Here is an 18772-nt window from a genome sequence, read left to right as displayed (position 1 = left end):
AAAATACCGTTTTCTTCCACATATATCTTTGAGGACTATGATCCTCCCGTGGGTGTCTAATACAATCTTGTAATTTAAATGAAAGATTCTTCCTATCCAGTATGGCTTCTCCCCTACTCCTAGTATTAAAAGACCAGAAATATACCCAATCAAACCCACCCTGCTGTAATGTCAAATTTTCCTTGCATTCACCGTGCATCTCTAGCAAAAGGAAAATATCCACCCTCTCCTTTTTAAGGCTAGAAAGTACCTTTTTCCTCTTAACTGGCACCCCTTAATGCTCCAGATACACCATTTAAGCATGACCTTAGCCATAACAGACTGGAACAACATTTGAACTCCAGAGAGGAAGAACTCGAATTACAAATCGGTGAGCATCAATGAAAAAAACACTCATAGAGCCTAAAAAAAGACTAACTAAAGCTACTACAGCTAACAAGCTCTCAAAACGTTCCATAACTAATTACATACAAAGACAACAAAAAACAGGATACAAAGTGCCAAAGGCACTCAGGAGGGGCATTTACCCCCCGCCCACTGGGGGCATTTGCACGTCACAAATTTTTATCTTCTGCCCCATTATCAATACCACATCCAGGTCAATTAATCACAAACATCGGGATTGAACTGCCCTTAGGTAGGTATTCAGTCATCATGATCACTTTCATAACTCCCTCCAGCTTTAGCCAAACCCGATACGCAAACTAAGCAAGAGAAAAACGAGTAGTAATATTAATGAAGTTAGAAGTGTGTACTCTACCCATCCCCGACTATAATTTAACATTATTTAATACCAGAAAGATTCAACAACCTTTCTTTAAAATGAGAGAAACATGATTATTGATATCCATTAAAGCATCCAGCCTGCTTTATAGTGTCCACAACGTTTTCGCGTCCTCTGGAGAGTCAATCGATCTCTTGAAAGATCCACCAGTGTGTGGATCTATTGAAAGCATACAGAGCACCGCTGGATTCATGAAGGAATACTGAATCTCAAGTTCCCTTGGTCTTCTCTTGAGATCATCAGAAGATTTTCTTTTATGAATCCCTGCCGCTGAAAAGACCTGGAAGAACATAATCCTGGAGCCCTCGTCGGATCTTTTCCCTGTGTTCTGGAAGCTTCCACAAGTCCTTGTCCCTGCAACTACGTAATCGCACAAGGACAGGGTGAGGGCGTTGGTCTGAGTCTGACCTGCGCTCCGTAACCCGATGAACTGTCTCACTCTTCACCCGTCCCTCTTCAGCTTCGAAGTGAAGGAATCACAGCAGCCAGTTCTCGCAAAAGACTCACTGGCTGATCTCCTTCTGTCTCCAGCAGGCCGATGACATGAACATTTTTCATTCTGCCTCTTCTCGAGGTCGTCACCTTGTTCAGTCAAGGTACGGACCTGCTTTCCAAGAGTGACGATCAGCTCCTTAGAGGAATCGATCACAGACTCTGCCCCTGCAGTTTGGCTCTCGAACTCATCCGTTCTGTTTCCAAGGCTTTCATGTTGCTGTTCATGTTTTTGGAGCACGGCTGAGAGTGGTTCTCGCCTCCTGCTGAACTTTTCTTCAATCATATCTTCAATCATTTCACGTCACTTGGTGAACGCGGTGACCAAGTCCTGATGAGTAACTCGGTCCATTGAACAAGCAGAGGGGGTTCACAGGTGTGGCCATAGGCATGCTGAAAGCTTCTGGCAGGTGCGCTGCGTGTTGGGACTTAGTCGATCCTTTCCCGTGTTTTGTAACTTCCACTTGACAAAACGGGATGAGCAAAGATTCTGTAGCTCGTTTAGAGTTCAATTCTAAGTAAATGACTGTGGTGGGGTGGGGTAGATCACCACTGTGATGCAGAGCCCAGCAAAGCCGACCTTTCAGATCGCTGCCATCTTGTTTCCCCCATAAAACTTTATCGATGTTATTATTTCATTGAATTCCTGGATATTCTGGAGCCGTGTCATTCGGTACCACTGTCTACATTTTCCCAAAAACTGCACATTGCTGCACACTCCTCGATAATCCTTGATGTCTTTGTGATTCATGAACCTGCCACAAAAATATTCAATATCTCTGTCTCGAATGGTCCGTAGGGAAGAGTGTTTCAAAGACTCACTATACCCTGAGAAAACAAATATAAGCAGACTCCTCGGTCTGTGAGATTACTTTTATTTTTGTATGCTTATCTGAGAAAGGATATAGTAACATTGGAAGCAGTTCAGAGGTGTTTCACTTCACTTATTCCATGGATGAAGGGCTGACAATATGAAATACACAAAGTCTTGAGGTGAGTGAATCAACTAGATACCCATTGGGTGTTTGCATAGTCCAAACTTGATGTCATTGTCATATAACCACTGCAGTGTGGAAGCAGGATATTCTGCCCATCGAGTCCACACCAACACAGCAAACAGTATCACATCCAGACCTGTCCCCCCCTGCCCTATCCATGTAACCCCGAATGTCCCATGACTAACCCACTTATCCAACACATGCCTGGTCATTCTGGGTATTTGAGCATGGTCAATCACCTTTAAGCTGCACATCTTTGGACTTTGGGAGGAAACTGGAGAACTGGAAAGAAACCCACAAAGACACGGGGAAAATGTTCATACGCCGCACAGATAGTCGCCCGAGGTTGATATTGACCTCAGCTCCTTACTGATATGAGGCAGCAGTGCTAACCACAAATCCACCATGCTACTCCGTTAGCTCTATTAGTTACCTGCGGCTGATGAAAGAAATCTGCCTGACTTATTCCAAGGCTGAACCTGACCCAGTCTGAAACATTTATAATCTATCACATCACAAACTGGCTACATTTGAAATGTGTTGCGAGCAGTGGAGGAGTGAGACTAGTAAAGGAAACTGTTGACACCTCCAACCTCAGTCAGAACCGGAGTGAGGAGAAATTCTCAAAGTTGGATTTCATTCATGCGGGAATTCTCTTTCCCAGAGGTTTGGGATGGCTGAATCTTTATATTAAAACAAGACTGGCCTCGTCTGATTGCCCATAGACAGGTGAATCAGGGATAATAGTGCATGGAGAGAAAAGTGCAGGTGGGACAACAATGAGATGAGCCACGACCTTATTTACTTGTAGAGTAGTGCCAATGGGCCAGATGGCCCACTTGTGTCCCTCAGCCCTGTGTTCTGATGTCCCATTCAGCCCTTGGGACCTGCTACACAGGGGCAGATTGATGCCACTCCGATGGTGAGGTGCAGTTTCAGAAATGTACTTTGAAAATCCATGCTGGGTCAGGAAGTGAACCCTCACCCCAATCCCTGTTTCCATGCTTCCCTTCTCTGTAACTTATTCGGTATCTATCTCCTCGAGTTCTAAGCTCAGGGGAAACACCTTCTCAGCATCTACATTGTCAAACCCCCTCTGTATCTTGTACATTTCAGTAATATCACCCTTATTCATTTCAACCGCAACAAATAATCGCCTCACCATTTTAGATGCACTCAATAAATCAACCTTTTCATCCCAGGACCTCACCTGATGAACCAATCCAATTACTTGCAACATCAGCATGCTGTCTTTACGTTTCATGCACAGGAACGTGTGCCATCCCAAACCTCTGGGAAAGAGAATTCCCGCATGAATGAAATCCAACTTTGAGAATTTCTCCTCACTCCGGTTCTGACTGAGGTTGTACTGGTCCTTTTTTTTGGTAGTCCTCTCCATTAAATAACAGCCTGCATTTTGGTTCTCAGTGTCATCCACAAACTCGGATGCATATTGTACTCAGCCCCCAGCATCAGGCTGTCAGTATACATTGTGAATAACTGATGCCATCGGACTGATATTTTTGGTAATCCAGGAGATACACCTTTATCATGAAGATCCATTGATCCTGACTCTCCGATTTCTATGTGTTAACGAGCTGTCATTCCATGCTAATATATTATCCATCATACTAAAAGCCTCTGACTTGTGTCAGCACTTTTATTTTGTGATAGCTTGTGAAAAATCTCTGGAAAGCCTCATGTTGACCAGTTCCCTTTATCAAGTCTGCTTGTCACATTCTCAGGAGTTCCCGATGAAGGACCCCTGCCCGAACATTGATTTTCCTGCTCGTTGGATGCTGCCTGACCTGTTGTGCTTTTCCAGCATGACTCTAATATTGACATTCTCAGGGATCTCCAGAAAAAAAATTTATGATTTTACAGAAGAAAAATGGTTTCTCTTTAAGAAAACCATGCCAACTCTGCATTAAGCTTTTCTAAATGCCCTGCAATTCCTTGCTTAATAACAGACTCTAGCAGTTTCACCGCTATAATGGTTAGGTTAAATATGTCCTACTTTCTGTCTCATTCCTTTCTTGAAGAGAGGCGCCACATTGGAGGTTCTCCAGTTTCGCTGAAACACTCCTGTAATCCAGAGAGTTATGGAATATTTCACACAGTGCCGCTAGTCACTCTGTAACCACTTCTTTTAAAATTAACTATGAATTACTGCTGACCTGTATATCCTTATTCTTATCTGTTAGTTCGAAACCTTGTTACTTTTGTTGCAGACAGTTCAAGAAATTCCCTCCTATTACCATTTTGTTCATACTATTGAAATGCTTATAGTACTTTCCCCATGAGGACTGATGTAAATACTGGGGTAAATTATCTGCCTGTTCCCTGTGGCCAGTTCCCCAGTCAAACCCTCCTGATGGCCTCGATGTGCTTTCCTGACTGCCCTTCTGCCTCAGCTCGCACACATATTTAAGGTTTCTTTATATAGACGGAAAAGCTCGTGATGCTTGCTTTTATATTTCTTGCAAATTTATTACATCATACCTTTTCATATATTTTCCTTGCTTTTTAGATCCATGCAGTCATATCGTACATAAACAGTCCATATGGTCCAACTTGCCCATGCTTGCCAGGTTTTCTAAATTAAACTAATCCTATCTTGCACTTGGCCCTTATGCCTCTAAACGTTTCCCATTCATATGTTTGTTGAAATGTCTTTGAAATATTGTAGCTGTACTTCCATCCTCCACTGTTCCTCTGGCAGCTCATTCCATACATACATCACCCTCTGTATAAAAACGTTGTCAATTTGTCCCTTTCAAGTTTCCCCCTTCCACCTTAAAGCTATGCATATGGGTTTGAACTCCCTGATCCTGCAGAAAAGACCTTCGCTATTCGCTCTATCCATGCCTCCCATGATATTATAAACTTCTCGGATGCCACCCCTTAAACTCGTAAACTCCATTGATACTAACTTCAAGACCAAACGTTTAACGATAAGCACTGAAAATTGGAAACAATAGTAAAAATGACAGGTAAAGAAAACAACCTAAACGTCATACTGTTAGTTTTGTTCTATGTTACAAAACTAAGGCAGCATGAAACTCTTACTCATGTTAATAAGAGATCAAACACCTGACTTCTATAGTGTGAAGGCAGTGATGATGTATACTGTGAAAACGTATACATCTAGATCTATTTAATACCACATGGTCAACATTCTCCCTTCTATTCTCCCTTTGACCTTGTGTGGTTGTGGCTTCTTTATCTTACACTCAATTAGAGAGAACACCTTTCCCCCATTCCCACCTTAATTTAAACTCATTTTGCATCATCTTCTCGTTCACCACTGCTAATAGCCCGTTTATCTTTTGCCACGCTCTTTTTAGAGGGTCACTGGACTCGAAAGATTAACCCTACATTCACTACAGAATATGCTGGCAGACCTGCTTTGTTTCTTCAACAATTTCTGTTTTTGAACAAATTCCAATGACCTGTGTGAAAGCTGCTCAAACGCCCTGTCCAATATGGAGCGCCCTACACTGGGTACTGAACAATAACGCAAAGTGCACACATTCATTCGCTCAGAAACTGCATAAGGCTGGCATCATTGACACAAAAGAACTCTTAATCATGGTCAGGGAGAAAATCAGAGGGGAACACATTTAGTTCAAACGCAGAAAATGGCATGATGACAAAGGAAAAGATTCAGGTGAATATGTTAATGGATTTCAGTAATGTAACAAATTGGAAGCATGACACCAAGGAGAACCCCCAGCTGAAGGAGATTATGAAATTGGAAATATTACCGCATCAGAAACCAGGTGCGGTCACTGAGTACACGGCTGATCAGTGAATGGGTCTCGATGTGGGAAGTAGGGAACAGTCAGTTGAATTGAATTGCAGCTCAAACTGGGCTATTACGTGATGCTGTAGACAACAGCAGCAACAGAAGCAGGATTGCATTCAAACATAATCTGCAACATTTTCCCCAGGATAATCCATCAGTCTACCATTTATATTAAGCCGAGCGATGGTTCAGTGATGAGGGTGGGTGAACATGCCAAGGTTAGAACCATGTGTACCGAAAGCTGATGACAAACCATCAATGCTACGGCACTTGCGTGGTTTCATTCCAAACAGCAGAACTAACATCTGATAGAGAGGACGAAATGATTCCAAGACCAACAGATCAGATCCATACTCTGCAGTCCTGCCACATCCAGACATAAATGTCTTTGTCCTATTAAACAACTTACTGGAGGAGAGGACACCAGAAATATCCTCATCCTAAATAATGGAACAGTCCTGCACATCAGTGAAAAAGACAAGAATGTAGTATCTGCACCATCCTCAGCCAGAGGTGTTGGATGGATGATCCACCTCATCCTCGCCATGATATCCACAGAATCACAGATGGCAGTGTTCAACAAATTCGATTCGCTTCATGTGACATGAAGAAACAGCTTATCACAGTAGAAACGACAAAGCCAAAGGGCCCGGTCACCAATCCTGCAATAGGTAGAAGACTTGAGCTGCACAACAAGCCGTATCCCTGGGAAGCTCTTACATTCCAGCTCCAACTCTGACATCTCTCTAGCAATGTGGAAAATTACTCAACCATATCCAGTCCCCTAATAGGTGAATGATTGCATTCTGACCACTTAACACCCCGTCAGTACCTTCACCATAATAAAATTGGTGGCAGTTAATTTTGACAGAGCTGTCAAGCAGTACAGAATTAACCCGCTCAGTGTGGTTTCCGATAGGTTCCTATGTGGACATAGTGCTGTTGTGGAAATGTCACTGGATTACTAATCCAATACAGGATAATGCTCTGGCAGCTGGTGGAAGTCAAAAAAAAAATCAAGATCTAGAATCTGGTGATGGTAAAAGTGACTTTGCATTCAATGTTGATTGTAAACATCGATCTCCTTCCCCAATGTATTTTCAGGAAGTGAATCTCCCGTGCTTTCCTGGTCTGGCCTAAACGTGACTCCAGGCGCACAGACATGTGATAACTGCTTCAATGGTCCCTGAAACGGCCAAGCAAGACATTCAATTTTATCACACGGCTCCAAGGTCTTCAATAATAAAACCAGACAGGATACCCGGCACCAGCTCCGATATCAGAAAAGAGAACGGGAATCACAGTCCTGTTGACCCTGCAGAGACCTGCTTCCTAACATCTGAGAGCTTGTGACAGCATTGACAGAGCTTTCCCACAGACTGTGCAGAAACATCGGGAAAGGAGTAGGCCATTCAATACATTGAGCCTTCCCCATTCTAGTTCATGGTGAAAATCTCCTCAATGCAGTTTTCCCGACACAGTGATCATATCCATTAATATGTTTAACCATTGTGAAATATAAAATAAGAACTGTTGTAGTCCCTTCAGTCCATCAATCTTGCTCCTAGATTCAATAAACAGGCAGTTCTCTGATAATGCATGTTTATTAAACGTGATTTGACTGCAATGCGATTCGTGAATTGTGCACCTTTTTTTCTATAAAGTGAACTCCCACTCACTGTGACGCGATTCCTTGCCAGGCACCAGCTGAACAACAAAACCCAGTTTCAGGATCCTCTGTCTGCAAATTTCACCCCTGAGTATTCAGCGAAAACAGGAATGCAATCCGCTCTGCACAGCCTTGAACCTGTGCCTGGAACGGGGAGGTGTTCTCTACAATTAGAAGGAACTTTATTTCAAACCGGGGGAGAATCTTGAGGAGAAATGGAATTCCGTGTTGGCATCACGTGTTCACGTGCTTTCTGGTGAAGAGCTTGGTGAAATGTACAGGGATGTAGCCAGTGACTATATTGTGGAAGTGTTGCATTTACAGCAATATTTCATTACAACATATGATTGAAAAGTTTAGTTAGATTGTGCTTGTGTGTGTTAGATTAACTTTTTTTGGTTTTTACTGATATTTTGCAGTTCGCTCATTATTCTCGTTTCCCCATAGACCACAGCATTAATATTGCACGATTTCCTGCACACAGTGATGCACAGGAACACAGCTACCACATTATTGGACAACAACCTGTAATGGCATCTGATCCTCCATCTTTATACCATTCCCTGCTCTCTCCCTATTCTTTTAGTTTTCAGAAATCCTTAGTTATATTCAGTTCCTTGGTTTCCACAGTCGGATCTTGGAGATAATTCCCCAGGTTCACCAGTCTCTGAGTGCAGACACTTATTCTCATCTCAATGCAGAGTGGTCTGTCTGTACCTAATACTATGGCCCCTTGTTTTGATGTTCCAGCCAGGGGAATTTTCACCCCTGCTTCCAATCTATCTCGTCCTGACAGAGTTTTATATATTTCACTGATATCTCCACTTATTTTCCTAAAGCTCATGGAACACAGGCCCAACTGCCCCAGATTCTGCTCCTACAACAAGCCTATCATCCCAGCGATCAGTCTGGTCATCTTCGCTGCTCTCCCTCAATGTCAGGTTTGTCATTTATTAGGTAAGGAGACCAAAACTGCAAATAATACTGCACTGTGTTCGAGACGAGGTCTCACCAATGCCCTGTAATAATGCAGCTGCAGTAATAAACCTTTGCTCCTGTATTCAAATCCCCCTGAAATGAAGGTGAATACACGATTTATCTGCCTATCTGTTTTCTGCTGCTGCAATATTGCTATCAGTGACTGGTGTACAGGGAGCTCCAAATCCTTTTCAATGTTACAGCTCCCCACTTGTTGGTTCTGTGTACACTGATCAGCGTGCCAATGCCATTCCCATTATTGACTTCTCGATTCAGATCTCGTAGGGCTTCACAGAAGGAAAAAAAAAGCTTAAGTTCCTGTATAGATCAACATTTTTCAACATTTCCCTTTTCAAATGATAGGCTCCCGTTCTGTTTTTTTTCCCATCAAAGGTCACAATATCACATATCTCACGCCTCCCCTCCCCATTGCTCCCCATCTGCCACGTATTTGCCCAGACACTCCACTTGTCTCAATCGCCTTCGAGCATTTTGACATCGTGCTCACCCCCTCACAATCCGATATTGTTTAGTGCCATCAGCAAACTTGGAAAGATTGTATTTGGTCCACTCAATCAAATATATGATGTGTGTTGGGAATAACTGGGGCCCAAACCCCGACCCTTGCTATATCCTCCAAGCCTTCCATTAAAAAAAAACACATTGTTTGTTTCTTACTCACTGCTTCCTGCCAGCTCTCCCATTCTAATACCATATTTGTCCCAGTCCCATAGGATTTGAATTTGCATAATAGGCTTCGGGCTTTATCAAAACTCTTTCTGAAAATACAATCATATTGCATTGATTGCTTCTCCATAATTATGCTAAACGTCACTTTCTCAAATATGATTCCCATTTGAACAATCTCTGTTGACTTTGTCTTTGCTGGTTACTTTCAGTTCCAATACTTCCTCTAAAACTGTTTAGTTGCAAATTTCATTCTATTCCCTTTTTCTCAACAGACTAATGTTCACTAGCTTAGATGGAAATTCTTCTTTTTTGTTTCGTTTTCTTCTGTGAAGACATAACTGAAGTATTTGCTCCATTGTTCTGCCTTTTCCCTGTCCTCAATTCTCTGGTATCAGACTGTAAGAAAGCTGCAGCTTTTTTTTCCCCTTAATTTTGCCATTGACATATTTTCAGTGATATTACAAGTTCAATCTTAAAACCCTTGTTAATATACTCTTCAGAAAGCCATCAATTCCTATCTTAGGCTACTCAATGATTGACCTTCCACAGCCATACAAACAAGAAGCACAGACTTTGTCTCATCAACAATACAGCACGGTCTACATTAGCCCCACTTTCTGACACAACACCGTAGCCGTGAATCTTATGGCACTTCAAGTGCACAGCCGTGTATTTTCTAATGATTGTGAAGCTACCATGACAATTCTTCTCTCAGGAAATGCATTCCTGACCCCAGCATCCTCTGTGTGAAAAACTATCCTCAATTCCTCTGCAAATCTCAAACCCTTCACTTTAAAATGTGCTCCATTGTTCTTGGACCTTTGACTAAAAGGAACAGCTGCTATCTATCCACCCTGTCCATGTCCCTCGGAATCCTATCCTTCTGAATCACGGCCCCCTCAGCCTTCTCTCCTCCAAACTAAATAACCCGAGCTTATCCAGCCTCTCTCCAAAGCTGATATGCTCCATCCCTGGGAACATTCTGGTCAATCTCCTCCGAGCCCCCTCCACTACAATCACATCCTTCCTGTAATGTGGCTCACAGAACTACAATCAGTATTCCATCTTGGCAAAACCAAACTTCTGCATAGCTCTTGTCCTCTATGCCTTGATGAATAAAGGTTATGTCTACAGTCCCCTATGCTTTTTCTAAGCGTGCATTAACCTGTTTAGTCACATTCAGGGATGTGTGGAGAAGCACCATCTGACTCCCTAGTGTGCTGTCATTCATTGAGAACTCCCCTGTCCAGTTCCTTTTTCCAAAGTGCATCATTGCATATTTATCAGGGTATCATTCCATCTGCCATTGATCCACCATCTGACCATTCCATCTGTATCTCCCTGTAACTCTTGGCCTTCCTCCTCACTGTCAACCACTCGGCCAATCTTTGTATCAAACACAAACTTCGTTGCCACGCTCCCACCACTCCGTCTATATTCACAGCTGCATCATTTATGGATACCACAAATACTATGGTTAAAGATGACACAACACCAGGTTATAGTCCAACAGGTTTATTCGGAGGCACTAGCTTCGTAGCGCTGCTTCTTCATCAGATGGTTGTGCGCTTTGAAAGCTCGTGCCTCTGAATAAAACTGCTGGACTATAACCTGGTGTTATGAGCTTTTTAGGTTTGTCCACCCCAGTCCAACACCAACACCTCCGTATCACAAATAATAAGGGGCACAGCACTGATCGCTGTGATACACCATTGGACACCGTTCTCAGTCACGTTAACAGCCTTCGACCACGACCCTCTGTCTCCTAACAGTAACTTGATTTGGATGCAACTTGGCAAGTCACGAATGACTCCGACCTGTTCTCTTGTTATTCTTTTCCGCTTGGCACACTTGCAGAATATATGGGGTTTCTCCCTAATCTTGCTCTGCCAGCAGGTTTCTATGCCCCTGTTTTAGGTAGTACTCACCGAGTGAGGAATTTCCTCATTATTGCAGTCTTAAATGGTCTATCCCTTAAACTGCAATTATTTTCCTTGAATGTGGATTAGACAGCCAGGGAAATGTCCTGTCTATTTTCAACTTTGCATATGTTTTGTGAATTTTCCAAGTTTCATTGTGACCCTCCTCTCATTCTTTAAAACTTGAGAGAACACAGACCGAGTTTCCTCATCAGGCAATCTTGCCATCTGAGGGAGTAATCTGGACAATTGTGGTCGGTATATTTTTTCTCAGATTGGGTCACCAACACGTCACACAATGGATGCAGGTTTGCTCGCTCCGCTGAAAGGTTCATTTCCAAATGTTTCATTATCTTACTAGGTAACATCTTCAGTGGACTTCATGCGAAACAATGCTGAAAATTCCTGCTTTCTATTTATATGTTTGGGTCTCTTTGGGTTGGTGAGGTTATTTCCTGTGGTGATGCTATTTCCTGTGGAGAATCACTTCATTTTCCTTTTCTCAGAGGGTGGTTGATGGGGTCTAAAAACTAATAGCACATCGAGTTAGACATCTGTCAGAAATACAGACGGATTCTCTCCATTGTTGCTGTTAATTCCTGAATATCCAATATCACACGTTGTATAATATATTCCAATAGTTTCCCTGCAGATGTCAAGTTAATTGGTCGGCAGTTCTCCAAACTATGTCTTATTCCCTTTATAGATGCTTGCATTCCTTCCATGAATCTATCGTGCTTGGACCACGTTGGCTAAGTTCCATTTATTAACAATGGTTTCCAGCCTCTGCAGAATGCACAGGAAAATAAAACACAGTCATCGACAGTGCAATTAATATTTCTATTGCCGATTTATGTCTGACATTTTACTATGAAATACATCAGGTTTGTCGGACATAGCAATGCTCAATCCAGCTACATTCTCAAATACTACCTTGTTACTGATATAAATTGACTTTATGTGTTTAGTTCCACAAGCCCTACTTGATCACTGATATTACTGGGTGACTTTGTGGATCTTCCTCCATGATGCCAAGCAACTGGTTATTTTCTTGGCCATTTCCCTGTTCTTCACAATAAACTCTCCTCTCCCGATTATCGATTTCCATATTTGACCTTGCTTTTATTTTGTTTCCTTTGAAATATAGATTGTAGATTAATGCAGATTTTTTGTTCCTGTTTGTTAGCATTCATGTTCTATTTTTGATTTCCTTATCAGTTTCATGGCCCTTGTTTCTGGATCGTGAATTTCTGAGAATTCTCAGGTTTCCACAATGACTGAACTTCATCTGAGGTCACTTCCTATGATTAATACATTTTCTAATTTGATATGTTAAACATCATTGTGTCACTTTCCCCTTCTTTGGTGTTTCTACCTGAAAAAAATAGACGCATTTTTCAGACTTTGCAGTATTTCTATAAATCTCCTGGTCGTGACCAGCTGTATTCAGGAACACTGCAGGAGGACAGAGAAGGAATTGCGGGAGCCCTGGCTGATATTTTTGCATCATTGCTGGCCAGCGGGTGAGGTCCCAGAAGACTGGAAGGTGGCGAATGTTGTGCCCTTACTCAAGAAGGGCTACAAAGAAATACCTGGGATAGTAGACCACTAAACCGATAATCTGCATTAGGTAACTTACTTGAAAAAAGTTTGGAGAGATAATATATACATGCATTTGGAAAGACAGGGTATGATTAGGAACAATGATTAGAGTGGTGCTAGAAAAGCACAGCAGGTCAAGCAGCATCCGAGGAACTGGAAAATCAACATTTTGGGCAAAAGCCCATCATCGAAGTCAGCATGTCTTTGTGCATCGGAGACCATAGCTCACACATGTGTTCGAATTATTTGATGAAGTGACCAGCAACGTTGAGGAGGACAGGGTGGTGTACGTAGTCTATATGGATTCCAGTAAGGCCTTCAATAAAGTTCGATATGGTACGCTGCTCTGGAAGGTTAGATCGCATGAAATTGAGGAGGACCTGCTAAATTTGGTACAAAAGTGGCTTGATGGTAGGAAGAAAAGGGTAATCGTGGAAGGATGCTTGTCAGACTGGAGGGCTGGGACTAATGGTATGTCTCGAGTTTGGAGCTGGGACCAATACATATTCCATATATCTATAATTTAGTTGAGAATGCACAGACATGATTTGTAAGTTTGAAGATGACAATAAAATAGGCGGTATCATGGAGACTGAGAAAGGTTATCAGAATTTTCAGAAAGTCCATCAGTATCTTGATCAGCTGGGGATGTGAGCCGAGAAATGGTAAATGGATTTTACTGCAGATCAGAGCAAGGTCTTGCATTTTAGAAACTCAAATCAATCTCGGTGTTTTATGGTGAATGGCTGGGTCTTAAGGAGTGTAGTGGGACCTCGGAATACAGGTGATTGATTCTCTGAAAGGTGATTCAGAGGTAGACAGGGCAATGAAGAAGACGTTTGGCACACTGGCATTCCTCAGTCAGAGCACTGAGTATCGAATTTGGGAAGCTATGTTGCATTTATACAGGACGCTGATGCCGTCATACTTATAACGTTATGTTCAGTTTTGGTAATTTTGCTATAGGAATGATGTTATTAAACCGGAAAGAGTGCAGAAGAAATTTACAAGGATGTTGCCAAGGACTCAAGGGTCTGGGTTGTAGGGAGTGGTTGGAAAAGCTAGGACTTTTTACTTTAGCGTGTATGAGACTGGAGAGAGGATCTTATTGTAGGGTATAAGATCATAACAGGCATGGATAGAATGAACGCACTCAGTCTTTACTTCCTGGGGTTGGACAATCTCGGACTAGAGGGCATCAGTTTAAGGTCAGAGGGTGAAGAATAAAAGGGAACCTGAGGAGCAACTTTTTTACACACAGGGTGATACGCATATGGAATGAACTACCAGCAGAAGTAGTTAAGGTGGGGACATTCACAACATTCAAAATGCATTTTGACAACTACAGGATAGGAAAGGATTAGAAGGATACGGGGCAATGGTTGGGAAATGGGGTTAGTGTGAATGGAAATTTTGGTCGGAATGGACAAGTTTGTGCTGAAGGGCCTCTCTCCGTGCTATAGTCTTTATGACTCTAACAACCATTGCTTATCTCCCACTGGATGTTATATTATACTTTCCCAAATCACTGGAGCAAACTTGACCCTCTCAGTTCCATGCTTCCATATGTTTAACCAGAATGTACAAACATTCTATGTTGAGCTGAAAAATGTGTTGCTGGAAATGCGCAGCAAGTCAGGCAGCATCCAAGGAACAGGAGAATCAACGTTTTCGAGCATAAGCCCTTCTTCAGGAAGCCCTTCTGAAGAAGTGCTTATGTCCGAAACGTCGATTCTCCTGTTCCTTAGATGCTGCCTGACCTGCTGCGCTCTTCCAGCAAACATTTACCGCTCTGATCTCCAGCATCTGCAGTCCTCACTTTCTCCTCAAACATTCTATGTTGTATGCAGACGCCGTGTAAAATACAACATATTAATGTCACTACACCTCCAAAGTTGTTTTATAGCAAGGTTATTGATGAGTCCTCGTGACCACACAACACTAAATCCGATAAAACTCGCTCTCGAGTTTGGTTCAATACATACTCTTCAAAGCATCTGATATACATTTAGGGAATTTATTATTCACAGATGAGCAGTCACTCAGTTAACGCAGTTGAGATGCAACTTGAGACCATCCAATAAGACTGCAGTGTCCATGATACTTGTATATCTAATTTTCAGAGCATATGATGCTCAGACTTTCTGCAACTATTTTAGTTTCGAAACATAATACACAAATGTTTGCTAGTCGAGTTATTTGCAAGCTCGACCTAAATTGAATCTGAAGGACATAGTCTGTGACATTATTAGTGATAGACTTGGACAAGACATTCTGGAAGGGTCACCTTAATGCTGTGATGATCTGAAGAAATACTCAAAAATACAGGAAGCATCAATAACTTTCTCCGCTCTGTCAGGATAAGGCTCACCGCATTCTATCTACTCCCTCGCACTCCCTGTATATCTGTTATAGCACCGACCCCCGAACAAGGCTCACGCTCTATCTCCAAATAAAGCTCGGGCACGACCAAACTCACTATTGAATTCAGCAACTTTCTTCCTCACTTTCTCTGTCACCTACGCAATACCCCCCACACTAATAATACTAATTGGATTCACAATTATCGACTGACTCATTGTGGACACCACACCATTCCCCCCAGCCCCACCTCCACTAGCGCTAACAGCAGGGTAACCCATTCCCACTCTCCCTCCCTCCCTCTCTTCTGTTACAGGAGAAACTGCCTGGAATGGGACAGAAAGGGCCAAGCCGGGTGATGGAGTGCCTGATATCCGTTCCCTCACACCCCCCTTTCCCCCGCCATGTGGGGAGGACCCTAGCACGATTTGGACAGGAACAGGATGGCTCATGTGGAGATTCTGAAACATCCACTTCCCACCAACCGAGTAAGGACCAACGTTCAGTTCTCATTTTAAACCCACTGTCAATTCCAACTCAATCCTTTCGCTCCCAAACAATAACAAATATCTCACTGCACAGAGCTGCAGACACAGAAACGCAGACGTATTGGTCAACACCCCAACATACTAACATGCACAACACATATAAGGAGATAGGCATATGCACACATTGCAACACACAGAGACATATACATTTGCACACAAATAGACACAAACACAGATATAAAGACAGAGGCTGATGCACAGACACACAGATGCATGCACACATATACACCGAAAACAAACACATGGATACACACACACACATTCATATTCATACACACAGAGACACAAACAATAGTGTTATTAAGACACAAATCGATCCGTTTTTGGTTTATAAGGGGATCAAGCATTCTTGGGAGAAGGCAGGAGAATGAGGTTTAGATACATACACGAAATTATTGAACGGCATATTAGAAACGATGGACCAAATAGCTTCATTCTGCTCCTTTTCTCATGCTCATATGGCGGTATGTTGTCAAGTATTCTGAGACAGCAGCAGAAGCTGGATTTGATACATATTTGACTGGAAACAGTCAGTGGGAATGTGGGACAGTTTGGGAGTGTGGAATGGTTTATGTTTATTCATAATTATTATATCCTTAAATATGAAAAGAGGTGTTGATTTGATGTGAGGTTATCACAGTTTTAAAGTAATGGGTCCCACAATGAAAGAAGGATGTCCTTTTCACTTTAGTGATGTGTTGTCTGTGGTATCCTCACCTTCAGGGAATAAGGAAGACTCGGTTATTGAAGATATTCTAGGCTGAGCTCGACTGATGTTTGCTGGAATGGAGATTGGGAGCAAACAGGAGTCAGATTGTCAGACACAATGGGATCAGCCATGAGCATTCTGAATGGTGCTGCCGAATGGCCAACTGCTGCCCTTACTATATGAGTTATTCCCTCAATCCACCCCGGATGCTGTTACAGAGATATACTGCTGTCCCTACCTCTTATGTTGTTCCCTTAATCCACTCTCGCTGCTGTTACAGAGATATACTGCTGCACGACCCTATAATTTGTTCGCTCAATCGACCCCTCGATGCTGTTACAGAGATATACAACTGTCCCTACCTCATGTGTTATTCCCTCACTCCACCCCTCGAGGCTGTTACAGAGATACACTACTGCCCCACTCCATATTTTATTCCCTCAGTCTACCCCGCGATGCTGTTATAGAGATTTACTGCCCCACGTGTTGTTCCCTTAATACACCCTCGAGGCTGTTACAGAGATATACTGCTGTCTCTACCCCACGTGTTGTTCCTTCAACCCACCCTTCGATGCTGTTACAGAGAAATACAGCTGTCCCTACCCCATGTGTTCTCCCCTCAATTAACCCTCAAGGCTGTTACAGAGATTTACTGCTGTCCCCACCTCACGTGTTGTTCGCTCAATCCACCTCTCGAGCCTGTTGCAGAGATATACTGCTGTCCCTACCCCATGTGTTGTTCTCTCAATACTCCCTCGAGGCTATTACAAAGATATACTGCTGTCCCAACCCATGTGTTATTCCCTCAATTAACCCTCAAGGCTGTTACAGAGATATACTGCTGTCCCTACCCCATGTGTTGTGCCCAATCCACGCTCCCAGCTGTTACAAAGATATACTGTTGTCCCTACCCCATGTGTTTTTCCATCAAGTAAACATCAAGTCTGTTAGAGAGAGATACTGCTGCCCCTACCCCATGTGTTGTTCTGTCAATCCACACTTCGATATTGCTACAGAGATCTACTGTGGCCCCTATCCCATGTGTTGATCCCTCAATTCACCCTCGAGGCTGTTACAGAGATGTACTGCTGTCCCCACCTCATGTGTCGTTTCCTCAAATCATCCTCGAGGGTGTCACAGAATTATACTGCTGTCCCTACCTTATGTGATGTTCCCACAATCCGTCCTTCGCTGCTATTACAGAGATATACAAGTGCACCTATGCCATGTGTCGTTTCCTTCATCCACCCTCGATTCTTTTACAGAAATATACAGGTGCCCCAAACCCATGTGTTGTTCCCTCAATCCGTCCCTCGATGCTGTTACAGAGATATATTGCTGAAGCCTAACCCAAGTGTTGTTCCCTCAATCCACCCTCGAGGCTGTTACAGAGATATACTGCTGTACCTACCCCATGTGTTGTTCTCTCAATACTCCCTCGAGTCTGTTACAGAGATATGCTGCTGTCCTTACGTCATGTGTTATTTCCACAATCCACACTCAAGGTTGTTATAGGGAAATGCAGCTGCCCCTGCCCCATGTGTTGTTCCCTCAAATCACCCTCGAGGCTGTTACAGAGATATACTGCTATCCCTATGTTATGTGTTGTTCCCACAATCCGTCCTTCGCTGCTATTATACAAATATACTGCCCCCCCCTACCCCATGTGTTGTTTCCTTAATCCGTCCCTCGGTGCTGTTAAAGAGATATATTGCTGCCCCTAATCCATGGGTTGTTCCCGCAATCCACCCCCCGATGCTGTTACAGGGTACGGGGCCACGCCATTCAGTCACACAGGATCGCTACAATGAGACGGGAGGAGACCATTCTGCTCCTCTAAGGAGGTACACAGGAATATAGAATAAAGTAATTCAGCTCGTTGAGTACATCACACTGCCCAGAGCGAGACCATTCATCAGGCCTGAATGGATACAAGGGAGAAGGAATTTGTCGCAAACAGGAAATAGAGAGTAGGGAGGAATGATTACTTTCAGGCTGCTCAGCTGTAACTGATGAAGTGACTCAGAGATCACTGTGGGGTCATCCATGCACATTTCCACCGTTAACAGAGGAGTTCATTCAGCAGCTCAAGCTGGTTACACACTGATATGTGGATGCCATTCAGCACCCGGAAACTGCTGAACAAGAAGAGGGGCAGTCCACAGGAAGAGAATGGGTCTGGTCAGTACATCGAGCTGTTAAACAGGAACAGGC

This window comes from Chiloscyllium punctatum, chromosome 28 (assembly GCF_047496795.1).
Source record: "Chiloscyllium punctatum isolate Juve2018m chromosome 28, sChiPun1.3, whole genome shotgun sequence".
NCBI lineage: Eukaryota > Metazoa > Chordata > Chondrichthyes > Orectolobiformes > Hemiscylliidae > Chiloscyllium > Chiloscyllium punctatum.
This window is presented reverse-complemented; position numbering follows the sequence as displayed.